The sequence below is a fragment of the Nicotiana tabacum genome, chromosome 17 (assembly GCF_000715075.1).
Source record: "Nicotiana tabacum cultivar K326 chromosome 17, ASM71507v2, whole genome shotgun sequence".
NCBI lineage: Eukaryota > Viridiplantae > Streptophyta > Magnoliopsida > Solanales > Solanaceae > Nicotiana > Nicotiana tabacum.
In genome coordinates, this window is record NC_134096.1 from 22382188 (window position 1) to 22397576 (window position 15389).

General features: G+C 42.7%; 1 non-coding gene across 1 annotated transcript; it reads left to right on the plus strand.

Moving 5' to 3' along the window:
• Positions 1-14901: 14901 nt before the first annotated feature.
• Positions 14902-15008, plus strand: LOC142172213 (small nucleolar RNA R71). Its single transcript, XR_012701588.1, has one exon. It is a non-coding gene; the product is annotated as a small nucleolar RNA R71 (small nucleolar RNA).
• The last annotated feature ends 381 nt before the right edge of the window (positions 15009-15389 follow it).

Below are 15389 nucleotides of genomic sequence, written 5' to 3' on the forward strand. Positions count from 1 at the left end.
GCCTGGTGAGGTTAGGCTATTGGGTACTGACTTGGTCCAAGATGCTTTGGACAAGGTTAAGATGATTTAGGAGCAGCTTTGCACGGCGTAATCTAGACAAAAGAGTTATGCCGACATTAAGGTCCGTGATGTTGCTTACATGGTTGGGGAGAAGGTTCTGCTCAAGGTTTCACCCATGAAGGGTGTTATGAGGTTCTAAAAGAAGGGCTAGTTGAGCCCTCGGTTTATTGGGTCATTCGAGGTGCTTCAGAGGATTGGAGATGAGGTTTACAATCTTTTCTTTCCACTTAGTTTGTCGAGCGTGCATCCAGTATTTCATGTTTCTATGCTCCGTAAGTATGTCGGCGATCCGTCTTATGTTTTGGATTTCAGCACAGTTCATATGTATGGTGATTTGACTTATGATGTGGAGGTGGTGGTCATTTTGGATCGGTTGGTTCGGAAGTTGAGGTCAAAGGACATAACTTCAGTGAAGGTGCCGTGGAGAGGTCAGCCAGTTGGGGAGGCTACTTAGGATACCGAGCGGGAGATGCGAAGTAGATATCCACACCTATTTGAGACTCTAGGTATGTTTCTAGACCCGTTCGAGGACGAACGTTTGTTTAAGAGGGGGAGGATGTAATGACCCGGCCGGTCATTTTGACATGTGTAGCTCCGTTCCCCCATTTACTGTTCATTTTGTACTTTATTGCTATCATGTGATGTGATGACCCAAAAGGTTATCTTATATTTTAGAACTCGAATCTGCGCTCTTAAGCCTTAAAATTCTCATTTTTACCCTTCTCGATTTGCGTGCACAATTCAGACAGGTTTCCAAAAAGCTTTTATGTTGAAAATTGATAAAAATAAGAATTTATGCCTTAAAAGTTGATTTTAGTTAACTTCGGTCAATATTTTTAGTAAACGGGCCCGGATTCATGTTTTGACGATCCTAGTGGGTCTGTATCGAATTATGGGACCTGGGCGTATGCCCGAAATCGAATTCGGAGGTCCCTAGCTCAAGTTATGAATTTTTGATGAAAATTAAATGTGTGGAAATTATGATATTTAAGACTTGTCTGTGAAATTTGGTGGGAAACGGAGTTGATTTGACGTGATTCGCACCTTCAGTTGAGAAAATAGTAACTTTAAAATCTTCTTGAGAATTTCATTTGATTTGGTGCTAAATTTAGAGTTCTAGGTGTTATTTTGGCTATTTGATCGTGCGAGCAGGTCCGTATGATATTTTTAGACTTGTGTGCATGTTTGGTTTGGAGGCTCGAGGGCTTGGGTGAGTTTCAGATAGGCCATGGGATGTTTTGGACTTTGGCGATCTGGTTTTTTCTGCAGAGTCTGGGTTTTGGCATGTCCTTCTTCGCGTTCGCGAAGGTACTCTCGCGAACGCGAAAAGTAAACTGATGAGGCAGGGATTTCTTCTTCACGAACGCGAAGCGATGGGGGCGTTACCCTTCACTAACGCGACAAGCCCATCGCGAACGCATAGTGTTAGGCACTGGGGAGGGGGAGTCAGCCTTTTCTTCATCGCGAACGCGAACACTGTCTCGCGAACGCGAAAACTATGGAAAGGTAGCCTACGCGAACGCGAGCACTGTCTTGCGAACATGTAGGCATGGCAGCCTATACTCTTCACGAATGCGGCAGTGCTATCGCGAACGCGATGAACACTGTCGCCCAACACTTAACAGAATCCAAACACGGAATTTAGCCAAAAATTCATTTTTCTCAAAAACCAAACGGTGTGAGGCGATTTTTCAAGAGTCATTTCTTCCCCAAAGTGTTGGTAAGTTATTCTAAACCATTTTCTTTTAATTACCCATTACATTTCTTGAATTTGAAACCTAAAATCTAGAGTTTTCATGGTAGTATTAGGGGTTAGGGTAGAAACTAGGAATTTTGGGAAATTGGGGATTTAGATCTCAATTTGAGGTCGAATTCCAAAATCAATTATATATTCGGGCTCGGGGATGAATGGGTAAATGGATTTTGGTCCAAACCTCGGGTTTTGACCAAGCGGGCCTGGGGTCGATTTTTTGACTTTTTGGAGGAAAATTTGGGTAATTTAATTTATGCAATATAATTTATTCCTTTAGAAATATTTGATATTATTGAGTCATTTTTGAATAGATACGAGTGGTTTGGAGGTGAATTCCAAAGGAAAAGCTGTGATTGAGAATTAAGTGGCCTTCAGAGCGAGGTAAGTATTGTGTCTAACCCTGACTTGAGGGAATTAGGAACCTTATATTACTTGCTAAGTGAAATTCATGTGAGCGGCTTATATGTGAGGTGACGAATACTTATGCGCCGCCAATTTACCTGTTTTTCATGTTTCTCTATTTTTCTTATATTGTCTCATTCCTATGCCTAATTGCTAAATGTTATAATAGTGTTGTTCAATTTATCGTTCTTATCATGTTTACAGATTTTCTGGTGATAATTGAGTTTTTATTTTAAAGTTGAGATTGATATTATGGAACCAAATGTTGAAGTAAGGTTTGTACTTATTATTCTATTTCCCTGTTGTTATTTACGCATTGCATTATGGTAAGGGGAAGTGTTAATGCAAGTAGGGTGATGCCGTGCCATATTGTGAGTGTTAATGCACGAAGGGTGATGCAGTGCCATATTGTGAGTGTTAATGCACGAAGGGTGATGTCGTGCCATATTGTGAGTGTTAATGTACGAAGGGTGATTATGTGCCATATTGTGAGTGTTAATGCACGAAGGGTGATGACGTGCCATATTGTGAGTGTTAATGCACGAAGGGTGATGCCGTACCGTTTCTATTAATTTTATGGTGAGATTGAGAGTAAAAGCACGAAGGTTGATGCCGTGCATTTTTCCTTACTGTATTCACTATTCCTATTGATTTATGGTATATTGACTGCTCCGGTGATCATTATATTATAGTTCTTTATCTTGTATTCCCCTCGGTATGTTCCTCTCCCGACAATTCCTATTTAGTTCTTCATTTATGTTATTTGTATATACACTGTTAAGTTGTACATGTTGATTTGTAGGTGGCTTGCCTTAGCCTCGTCACTACTTCGTCGAGGTTAGGGTCGACACTTACCAGTACATGGGGTCGGTTGTATAGATGCTGCACTCTGCATTTTCTGTACAAATTTTGATACCGGCTGAGGTTGATCGAGATTTTGTTATCGGTTCGCTGTCCGGAGACTCAAGGTAGATCTGTCGGCTTTCATAGACCTTGAAGTCCCCTTCTATCTTTTGTGCCCTACTATTTTCTTTCATTCAAACAGTTGTATTTCTTTCAGACTATTACTTGTAGTAAATTCTAGAATGCTTGTGAATAGTGACTCCAGATCCGGGTGGTAGTAATTAATACCGTTCTATGATATTCTGCACTTATTATATTTCATCTTAGTTAATTATTGATAATTACTGAATGGGAATAAGGAATTGGTTTAATAATTCTCTAACGTTGGCTTGCCTAGCAAGTGAAATGTTAGGCGCCATCACGGTCCCGTCAGTGGAAAATTTTGGGTCGTGACAGTTGGTATCAGAGCACTAGGTTGCCTAGGTCTCACGATTCGCAAGCAAGCTTAGTAGAGTCTGGAGGATCGGTACAGAGACGTCTGTGCTTATCTTCCAGAGGCTATAAAGTTTAGGAACAAGTTTCACTTCAATTCTTCTCTGTCGTGCGATTTTGCTTTCTCAATACTCATTGAACTCTTCTACTCTTATTATCTCACAGATGGCGAGAACACGTACCATTTCCTCAGCTGAGCAGCAACCAGAGCCTCTAGTGACAGCTCCTACACATGGCAGAGGTCGAGGCCGAGGCCGAGGTAGGGGCAGGGCTCAGCCTAGGGCCCGAGCAACAGCCCCGACAGTGGAGCCTCAGATAGAGCTTGACGAGAAGGTTCCAGCCCAGACTGTTCCTGCCGGACCAGCTCAGGTTCCGGAGGGGTTCATTGCTACCCTTGTACTTTAGGACGCTTTGGTCCGTTTGGTGGGCTTTATGGAGAGTATGGTCCAGACTGGCGCATTTCCCATGGCACCAGCAGTCTCTCAGGCAGGATGAGGAGCCCAGAATCCCACCACTCCCGCTCCAGAGCAGATAGCTCCCCAGTATTAGGCTCCAGCAGCTCAGCCAGTCGGATTAGTTCAGCCGGTTATTGCGGCACAGGTCGGAGATGGGCCATCTATGTCTTCTAAGGCTTTATGGAGATTGGACATGTTTACCAAGCTTTTTCCTATTCACTTTAGTGGTTCTCCTTTAGAGGATCCCCATGAGTATCTTGACAGCTATTACGAGGTTCTACGGAACATGGGTATAGTGGAGACCAATGGGGTCGATTTTGCTCCATTTCAAATGACTGGTTTCGCCAAGAAATGGTGGAGAGATTACTTGTTGACCAGACCAGCTGGGTCGCCTGCTCTTACTTGAGACCAGTTCTCTCATCTCTTCATAGAGAAGTTTTTGCCTATCACATTGAGAGAGGAGTGTCGCCGTCAGTTTGAGCGTCTCCAACAAGGTAGTATGACTGTTACTCAGTATGAGACCCGTTTTATGGATTTGGCCCGTCATGCCATTCTTCTGCTTCCCACCAAGAGAGAAAGAATGAGGAGGTTTATTGATACACTTGCTCAACCTATTAGATTGAAGATGGTTAAGGAGATTGGGAGTGAGATTTCTTTTAGGCGGCTGCTAATGTCGCCAAACGAGTCGACAAGAGAGGTCAGGGGTCTGACAAGAGACCTCGTCATTCCGGTGAATTCAGTGGTGCCTCATCTAGAGGCAGGAGTACTTTTGGTAGAGTCCATCCTCCCAGGTCGTTTCATTCAGCGCTCCAGGCATCCCACGGTGCCTCAAGTGGTCGTGGCCCTCAAATTCATTATTCCGACCAGCTAGCCTACAGTGCACCACCAACTCATATTAGTGCACGTCTACTCCAGAGTTATCAAGGTGGTTATTCAGGTCGATAGGGTCAGTTTTGGGGTCAGCAGTCACAACAGCCGAGGTTATGTTATACTTGTGATGATCCGAGGCACATTGCTAGATTTTGCCCATGAGTAACAGACAACTCATAGCATCAGAGTTCTCGTGCTATGGTTCTGGCACCAGTTGCTGCACCACCTGTTCAGCCAGCTAGAGGCAGGGGTCAGGTAGCCAGAGGTAGAGTCCAAACTGTTAGAGGTGGAGGTCAAGCCATTAGAGGTGGAGACCAGCCAGTTAGAGGCTATCCCAGGGACGTAGTTCAGAGTGGTGTGGCCCAGCCCCGGTGTTATGCTTTCCCAGCCAGGCCTAAGCTCGAGTCAATTGACGATGTTATCACAGGTACTGTTTCAGTTTGCAGTAGAGATGCTTCAGTTCTATTTGATCCGGGATCTACTTACTCATATGTGTCATCCTATTTTTCTTCCTATTTGGTTGTGCCCCGTGATTCTTTGAGTGCTCCTATGTATGTGTCCATACCAGTAGGAGATGCTATTGTTGTAGATCGTGTTTATCATTCGTGTGTGGTCACCATTGGAAGTCTTGAGACTCGTGTAGATCTTCTACTTCTCGACATGGTTGATTTTGATGTCATACTGGGTATGGATAGGTTCTCAACTTATCATGCTATATTGGATTGTCACGCCAAGACGGTGACCTTAGCCTTGTAGGGGTTGCCTCGATTAGAGTGGAGAAGAAATCTTGGCCATTTGGCCAACAGGGTTATCTCTTATGTGATGGCTCGACATATGGTCGAGAAAGGTGTCTAGCTTATATGGCTTATGTCCGCAATTCTAGTGCGGAGGTTCCTTCCATGAATTCAGTGCCGGTTGTTCATGAGTTTCCAGAGGTGTTTCCTGCAGACCTGCCGGGGATGCCACCCGATAGGGATATTGATTTCTGCATTGATTTGGCTCCGGGCACTCAGCCTATTTCCATTCCTCCATACCGCATGGCCCCGCCAGAGTTGAAAGAATTGAAGGAGAAGTTGCAAGATCTACTTGATAAGGGCTTCATTAGGCCTAGTGTCTCGCCCTGGTTTGCACCTATGTTGTTTGTGAAAAAGAAAGATGAATCGATGAGGATGTGTATAGATTATCGGCAGTTGAACAAAGTCACTATCGAAAACAAGTACCCATTGTCGAGGATTGATAATTTATTTGATCAGATTCAGGGTACCCAGGAGTTTTTGAAGATTGATTTGAGATCTGGCTACCATCAGTTGAGGATTAGGGCATCTGATGTCCCTAAGACAGCATTTCGGACTCGGTACGAGCATTTCGTGTTTCTAGTGATGTCATTTGGCTCACAAATGCCCCAGCAGAATTCATGGATTTGATGAAGCAGATATTCAAGCCCTACTTGGATTCCTTTGTGGTTGTGTTTATTGATGATATCTTGATCTACTCTCATAACCGTGAGGAGCATGAGCACTACCTTCAGATCATTCTTTAGACTCTGAGAGACAACCAGTTATATGCTAAGTTTCAAAATGCGAGTTTTGGTTGAGTTCAATTGCTTTCTTGGGTCACGTTGTTTCAGCAGAGGGTATTCGGGTGGATCCTAAGAAGATTAAGGCAGTTCAGAACTGGCCTAGACCCACATCAGCTACAGAGATCCATAGTTTCCTAGGTTTGGCGGGCTATTACCATCAATTTGTAGAGGGATTTTCATCCATAGCAGCCCCGTTAACCAGATTGACCCAGAAGGCTACCCCGTTCAGGTGGTCAGACGAGTGTGAAGCGAGCTTTCAGAAGCTCAAGACATCTTTCACTACGGCACCGGTATTGGTGTTACCCACAGATTCAGGATCTTATATACTATATTGTGACACATCTCGTATTGGTCTGGGTGCGGTATTGATGCAGGGTGGCAAGGTTATTGCATATGCTTTGCGGCAGCTGAAGGTTCACGAGAAGAATTACCCTGTTCATGATCTAGAGCTGGCATCCATTGTTCACGCGCTGAAGATTTGGAGGCACTATCTTTACGTCGTGCCATGTGAGGTATTCACTGATCATTGAAGCTTGCAGTATTTGTTCAAGCAGAAGGAACTCAATTTGAGGCAGAGAAGGTGGTTAGAGCTATTGAAAGACTATGATATCACCATATTGTATCATCCCGGGAAGGCTAATGTGGTGGTCAATGCTTTGAGTAGAAAGTCAGTTAGTATGGGTAGCCTTGCATATATTTCAGTTGGTGAGAGAACACTTGCCTTGGATGTTCAGGCCTTGGCCAACCAGTTCGTGAGAATGGATGTTTTTGAGCCCAGTCGTATTCTAGCTTGTACAGTTGATCGGTCTTCTTTGTTTGAGTGCATCAGAGATCGATAGGATGACGATTCTCATTTACTTTTCCTTAGAGACACAGTGCGGCACGGTGGTTCCAAGCAGGTTACTGTTGGAAATGATGGAGTTTTGAGGATGCAGGGTCGTATTTGTGTGCATAATGTGGATGGACTTCGTGAGTTGATCCTTGAGGAGTCCCACAATTCCCGGTATTCTATTCATCCGGGCACCGCCAAGATGTATCAGGACTTGAGGCAGCATTATTGGTGGAGGCGAATGAAGAAGGACATAGTTGCCTATGTAGCTTGGTGCCTAAATTGCCAGCAGGTAAAGTGTGACCATCAGAGACCTGGTGGTTTACTTCAGAGGTTAGATATTCATGAGTGGAAGTGGGAGCGTATCACTATGGATTTTGTTGTTGGACTTCCATGGACTTAAAGGAAGTTCGATGCAGTTTGGGTCATTATGGACAGGCTGACTAAGTCAGCGCATTTCATTCCTGTGGCAGTTACCTATTCCTCGGAGCGGTTGGCAGAGATTTACATTCGTGAGATCGTTCGTCTTCACGGGGTGCCCATGTCTATCATTTCCGATCTAAGTACTCAGTTTACCTCGCACTTTTAGAGGGTAGTTCAGCATGAGTTGGGTACGCCGGTTGAGTTGATCACAACATTTCATCCTCAGACGGACGGGCAGTCTGAGTGTACTATTGAAACTTTGGAGGATATGCTCCGTGCTTGTGTTATAGACTTCGGTGGATCGTGGGATCAGTTCTTGCCCCTTGTAGAGTTCGCCTACAATAACAGCTACCATTTGAGCATTCAGATGGCTCCCTATGAGGCATTATATGGTAGGCGGTGTCAGTCGCCAATTGGGTGGTTTGAGCCAGGAGAAGCTCGGTTGTTGGGCACAGACTTAGTATAGGATGCCTTGGATAAGGTCAAGATTATTCAGGATCGACTTCGCACAGCTCAGTCCAGGCAGAAGAGTTATGCCGACCGTAGAGTTCGTGATGTTGCATTCATGGTCGGAGAGAGAGTGTTACTTCGGGTATCACCCATGAAGGGTGTAATGAGGTTCGGAAAGAAGGGCAAGTTGAGCCCTAGGTATATCAGACCTTTTGAGATTCTGGAGAGAGTGGGAGAGGTGGCTTACAGGCTTGCGTTGCCACCTAGTTTAGCAGTTGTTCATCTGGTATTCCATGTGTCCATGCTTCGAAAGTATCACAGCGATCCGTCCCATGTGTTAGATTTCAGCTCTGTCCAGTTGGACAAGGATTTGACTTACGAGGAGGAGCCGGTGGAAATTCTCGCCCGACAAGTTCGCTAGTTGAGATCAAAGAATTACCCTTCAGTTCGAGTGCAGTAGGGAGGTCAGCCTATTGAGGCAGCTACTTGGGAGTCCGAGTCTAATATGCGGAGTAGATATCCCTACCTTTTCACCAGCCCAGGTACTTTTCTATGTCTGTTCGAGGACGAACGGTTATTTTAGAGGTGGAGAATTTGATGACCCAAAATGTCATCTTATGTTTTAGAACTTGAATCTGCGCTCTTAAGCCTTTAAAATCTCATTTTTACCCTCCTCGATTTGCGTGCGTAGTCCGGGTAGGTTTTCGAAAAGCTTTTATGTTGAAAATTGATGAAAATAAGAATTTATACCTTAAAGTTGATTTTAGTTTACTTCAGTCAATATTTTTGGTAAACGGGCCCGATGGGTCCGTATCGAATTATGGGACTTGAGCGTATGCCTGGAATCGAATTCGGAGGTCCCTAGCTCAAGTTATGAATTTTTGATGAAACTTAAAAGTCTGAAAATTATTTGTTTTTAAGAATTGATTGATTTTTGGAATTGTTAGTACCAGGTCCGTATTTTGGTTCCGGAGCCCGGTACAAGTTCATTATGATATTTAAGACTTGTTTGTGAAATTTGGTGAGAAACAGAGTTGATTTGACGTGATTCGGACCTTCAGTTGAGAAAATAGTAACTTTAAAGTGTTCTTGAGAATTTCATTTGATTTGGTGCTAAATTTAGAGTTCTAGGTGTTATTTTGGCAATTTAATCGTGCGAGCATGTCCGTATGATGTTTTTAGACTTGTGTGCATGTTTGGTTTGGAGCCCCTAGGGTTCGGGTGAGTTTCGGATAGGCCATGGGATGTTTTGGACTTTGGAGATCTGGTTTTTTCTGCAGAGTCTGGGTTCTGGCATGTCCTTCTTTGCGTTCGCGAAGGTACTCTCGCGAACGCGAAGAGTAAACTGATGAGGCAGGGATTTCTTCTTTGAGAACGCGAAGCAATGGGGGTGTTACCGTTCGCGAACGCGACAAGCCCATCGCGAAAGTGACAAGCCCATCGTGAACGCGTAGTGTTAGGCACTGGGGAGGGGGAGTCAACCTTTTCTTCATCGCGAACGCGAACACTGTCTTGCCAACGTGAAGACCAGGGAAGGGTAGCCTATGTGAACGCGAGCACTGTCTCGCAAACGTGAAGGCTTGGCAGCCTATACTCTTCGCGAACACGACAGTTCTCTCGCGAACGCGATGAACATTGTCGCCCAACACTTAACAACATCAAAACACGGGATTTAGAAAAAAATTCATTTTTCTCAAAAACCAAACGGTGTGAGACGATTTTTCAAGAGTCATTTCTTTCCCAAAGTATTGGTAAGTGATTCTAAACCATTTTCTTTCAATTACCCATTACATTTCTTGAATTTTTAACCTAAAATCTAGAGTTTTCATGATAGAATTAGGGGTTAGGGTAGAAACTAGGAATTTTAGGAATTTGGAGATTTAGACCTCAATTTGAGGTCGGATTCCAAAACCAATTATATATTCGGACTCAGGGATTAATGGGTAAATGGATTTTGTTCCGAACCTCAGGTTTTGACCAAGCGGGTCCGGGGTCAATTTTTCGACTGTTTGGAAGAACATTTGGGAAATTTTATTTATGCAATATAATTGATTCCTTTGGAAATATTTGATATTATTGAGTCATTTTTGAATAGATACGAGTGGTTTGGAGGTGAATTGCAAAGGAAAAGTTGTGATTGAGAATTAAGTGGCCTTCAGAGCGAGGTAAGTGTTGTGTCTAACCCTAATTTGAGGGAATTAGGAACCTTAGATTACTTTCTAAGTGAAATTCATATGAGCGGCATATATGTGAGGTGACAAGTACTTATGCGCCGCCAATTTACCTATTTTCCATGTTTCTCTGTTTTTCTTATATTGTCTCATTTCTATGCCTAATTGCTGCGTGTTATACTAGTGTTGTTCAATTTATCGTTCTTATCATGTTTACAGATTTTCTGGTGATAATTGAGTTTTTATTTCAAAGTTGAGATTGATATTGTGGAACCAAATGTTGAAGTAAGGTTTGTACTTATTATTCTATTTCCCTGTTGTCATTTATGCATTGCATTATGGTAAGGGAGAGTGTTAATGCACGAAGGGTGATGTTGTGCCATATTGTGAGTGTTAATGCACGAAGGGTGATGCCGTACCATATTGTGAGTGTTATTGCATGAAGGGTGATGCCGTGCCATATTGTGAGTGTTAATGCACAAAAGGTGATGTCGTGCCATGATATGAGAGTTAATGCACGAAGGGTGATGCCGTGCCGTTTCTATTAATTTTATGGTGAGATTGAGAGTAAAAGCACGAAGGGTGATGCCGTGCATTTTTCCTTACTGTATTCACTATTCCTGTTGATTCATGGTATATTGACTGCTCCGGTGATCATTCTGTTGTAGTTCTTTATCTTGTATTTCCCTCGGTATGTTCCTCTCCCAACAATTCCTGTTTAGTTCTTCATTTCTGTTATTTGTATATACACTGTTAAATTGTACAGGTTGATTTACAGGTGCCTTGCCTTTGCTTTGTCACTACTTCGTCGAGGTTAGGTTCGACACTTACCAGTACATGGGGTCGGTTGTATTGATGCTGCACTCTGCACTTTCTGTGCAGATTTTGATACCGGCTGAGGTTGATCGAGATTTTGTTATTGGTCCACTGTCCGGAGACTTAAGGTAGATTTGTCGGTGTTCACAGACCTTGAAGTCCCCGTCTATCTTTTATGCCCTACTGTTTTCTTTCATTTAGACAGTTGTATTTCTTTCAGACCATTACTTGTAGTAAATTCTAGAATGCTTGTGAATTGTGACTCCAGATCCGGGTGGCAGTAATTAATACAGTTCTATGATATTCCGCACTTATTATATTTTATCTTAGTTAATTATTGATAATTACTGAATGGGAATAAGGAATTGGTTTAATGATTCTCTAACATTGGCTTGCCTAGCAAGTGAAATGTTAGGCGCCATCACGGTTTCATCTGTGGAAACTTTTAGGTCGTGACATGTGACTTGCCAGAGTAGTCGGTTCGAGTTCGGTGAGATTTCATAATGAAATAAGACACTTTTTCTCAAGATTGAAATTTTAAGTTAAAATAATTGACCGGATGTTGATATTTGAGTAAACAACTCTGGAACAGAGTTTTGATGGTTCAGTTAGCTCCGTTAGGTGATTTTAGACTTAGGAGCGTGGTTGGATGTGATTTGGAGGCCCGTAGTGGAATTATGCTTGAAATGGTGAAAGTTGGAATTTTTGAAAAGTTTGATCGGGAGTATACTTTTTGATATCGAGCCGGATTTCGATTCCGATTTCGGAAGTTGGAGTAGACCCGTAATGTCAAATGTGATGCGTGTGCAAAATTGGGGGTCAATCGGACGTGTTTTGATAGGTTTCGGCGTCGTTTGTATAAATTGAAAGTTCAAAGTTCATTAGGCTTGAATCTATGTGTGATTCGTATTTTTGATATTGTTCAAGGTGATTTGAGGGCGCGAATAAGTTCGTATCGTGCTTTAGGACTTGCTGGTATGTTTGGTTGAGGTCCCAAGAGCCTCGGGTTGATTTCGGATGGGTGTCAGATCGATTTGAGTTAGAGGGGAATGCTAAAGCTCACCAGCTTCTGGTGTAATCGCACATGCGGAGTGTGGATCACAGGTGCGTTCTCGTAGAAGGGAGAAGGGAGATGCAGAAGCATCCAGGGAGGTAGTGAGCAGAGGTCGCATGGATCCGCGATTTTTGTTTCATTTCAAATATTTTAAGCACGGTTTAGGCGCTTTTCTGTGAGGGTTTTTGAGGGGATTCTTGAGGTAAGTCCCTTGTGCTCATTTTTGATCAATAATATTGCTTCTTTATTGATTTTCTCACTTAGTTGGTGTGTATTTAAGGTGTAAATTGGGAGTTTGTGGCTAGGAAGTTGGAGGGTTTGATTTGGGGATTTGGTATTAGATTTTGATAAATTTGATATAGATAGACTCGTGGTTGAGTGGGCTTTCGGGTTTTGTGACTTTCATTGAATTTTGAGACATGGGACCGGGGGTCGCTTTTGAGCCGATTTTTAATTTTGATTAATAACTTAGTATTTTCTTATAGAGTTGATTCCTTTAGCCCGTATTGATTTTATCACATTGTTTATTGCTAGATTCGAGGCATTTAGAGGCCGCTTCGCGAGGCAAGGGTGTGTTGGAGTAGAGATTTGCTCGTATTGAGGTAAGTAACCATTCTAAATTTGGTTTTGAGGGTACGGAGCCCCTTATTACGTTTCATGTATTTGGTTTTGAGGTGACGCACATATTAGGTGACGGGCGTGTGGGCGTGCACCGTAGGAATTATGACTTGGTCAAATTTCGTGGAATGTTATCTGTACATTCTCCATGCAGTAGAGAAATTGAACCACAAGTCATGTTAGAAATCATGTTTATACTATGTGTAGGCACTGTAGGGACCCACAAAAGTCGTGTACATGTTGAATTATCTACTAAATTTTTGTTTTGTACTCAGTCACAGTTTTACTTATTTGTTATATCTTAGTCTCTATTGTTTCTTGTTGATACATTATATCATTTTTGTTGGGGCTGACTTTCATGACTACTGAGAGCCTGAGAGACTAGAGAGATTTATGACTGAGTGAGACCGAGGGCCCAATTGTGAAATAGTAATACTATAGAATGTGAGTTGTCCGTGTGGATCCAGATATTATACTATATCACGTGAGTTATCCGTGCAATGCGTGAGTTGTCCCTGCGGATCCAGTTATTATAGCGCTTGGGTTGAAAGAGCCCTCCGAATTCTGCACACACCCCAGTGAGCGCAGGTACCTACTGACTGCGAGTAGGATCATGATGGCACCTAGTCCCTAGGACTAGGTAAGCCTCAGTATATCTCATCTAAGATCATCGGGATGATAGTGTACTTTTGTCCCTCGATACCCTCCATTAAGGTCCTGGCGACCATGGCTAAGTGAGTATGATTTCTCCCCCTTGCATCGGAAAGATCAACAAACCCAAGAAACAGACTCTGAAAACATAAACCCGGTGGTGCACCCATCCCAAAACTGGTATGGATCGCTCCTCATTATGAAGGCGATATGATTAGCTTACTCTTTTCAATACAGTGCACTTTTCTCCTTATTTCATTAGTTCCACTCAAAAACCAAACCAACTAACCCATACTTCAACTTTTGCAAAGTTCATAACAAATTCAAGTGCTCACAAGAGATAAACAGTTCAAATAGATGGTCAATCCAAACAAATGGGTAAGTCTTGTACTTTGGTTACCAAATAAACAGGCTTACAGGCTCAACGGGGTTAACTAAGATATATAACAATTAGGCGGTTAAAAGCATATAACTAGCTCAACAAAAAGATATTGGCACCGACCTTATCTCTCCAATCTCCTTCTCCAGTTTCCTGTAAATAGATAGAGGCATTAAGTTAATTGATGCATCAGAATCATATAAAGACTTATGAAAATTTATAGTCCCTAATGTGCAAGGTACAGTAAAACTCCCTAGATCACCACACTTTTGTGGGGCCTTATTTTGCAAGATTGCACTGCAATGCTCTGTGAGCTTCACCACCGAGGTCTCCTCTATTTTCCTCTTCATTGTTAGGATCTCCTTCAAGAATTTGGCGTAAGCAGGCATTTGTGAGAGAACTTCTGTGAATAGAAAATTTACATGAATCTGTTTCAACACATCCAGAAATCACGCAAACTGCTTGTCCAGCTTTTCTCTACATAGCTATTGATGGAAAGGTAAAGCAGGCATATGATTGCTCTCTTCAGGTTCCTCCATTCTCAATTTTTCTTCCTTCTTCTTCTTCTTCTTCTTTTTCTTCTTCTTCTTCTTCTTCTTCTTCTTCTTCTTCTTCTTCTTCTTCTTCTTCTTCTTCTTCTTCTTCTTCTTCTTCTTCTTCTTCTTCTTCTTCTTCTTCTTAGTTTTCATTAAGCCCTTCTTCTTTTTTATCAACATCATTTTTCATCTGCTTCCCACTTTCTTTTTCAAGTATCACATCATCTTGGATTGGGGTGGGATCTTCCAACACTTGCCCACTTCTAAATGTCAAAGCATTCACCGTTCTTTGCGATTTTGTTTTGTATCAGTAGGGAGAGTGCCTGGAACCCTCTCAGATAATATTGTTGCAATCTGTCCCACTTCTCTCTCCAGGTTTTGCAATCCAGTGCCTAATTCCCATGAGCTTGTCGCCTCTGAAGTCTTCTTCCTCAATGGTCCTCCAGCTGCATTGCTCCATGTTCTACGTGAGGTCAGTGTCAATCCATCCTAAAAGTCCTGGAGTTGCATCCAGAGTTCAATTCCGCTATGTTGACACTTTCGAACAATCTCCTTAAACCTCTCCTATGCTTCAAAAATAGTTTCAGTATCTTTCTGGCAGAAGTTGTGGATTTCTCTTCTAAACTTGCCCATCTTAGCTGAGAGAAATATTCATCAAGGAATTTTCTGGTGATCTCTTCCCAAGTTCTAATTGATCCCGTGGGCGAGCTTCGAAGCCACTATTTTGTATCATCTTTAAGTATGAAGGGAAATGCCCTTAAGTACACTGCATTTTGTGGCACACCATTATATTGAAAGGTGTTCATAATCTCCTCGAAGTCTATTAGATGTGTATTTGGATATTCGTTTGGCTTCCCTCTGAAGACACAACAATCCTGATGGGTTTGAAGCAACCCTTGCTTCAACTAGAAATTGTTAGCTGCAATTGGAGGTGGTCTCACACTGGATAATCCTTGGTTCTAAACTGGTCTACCATAATCACCAAGTGGTCTCACAAGCATGGGAGCT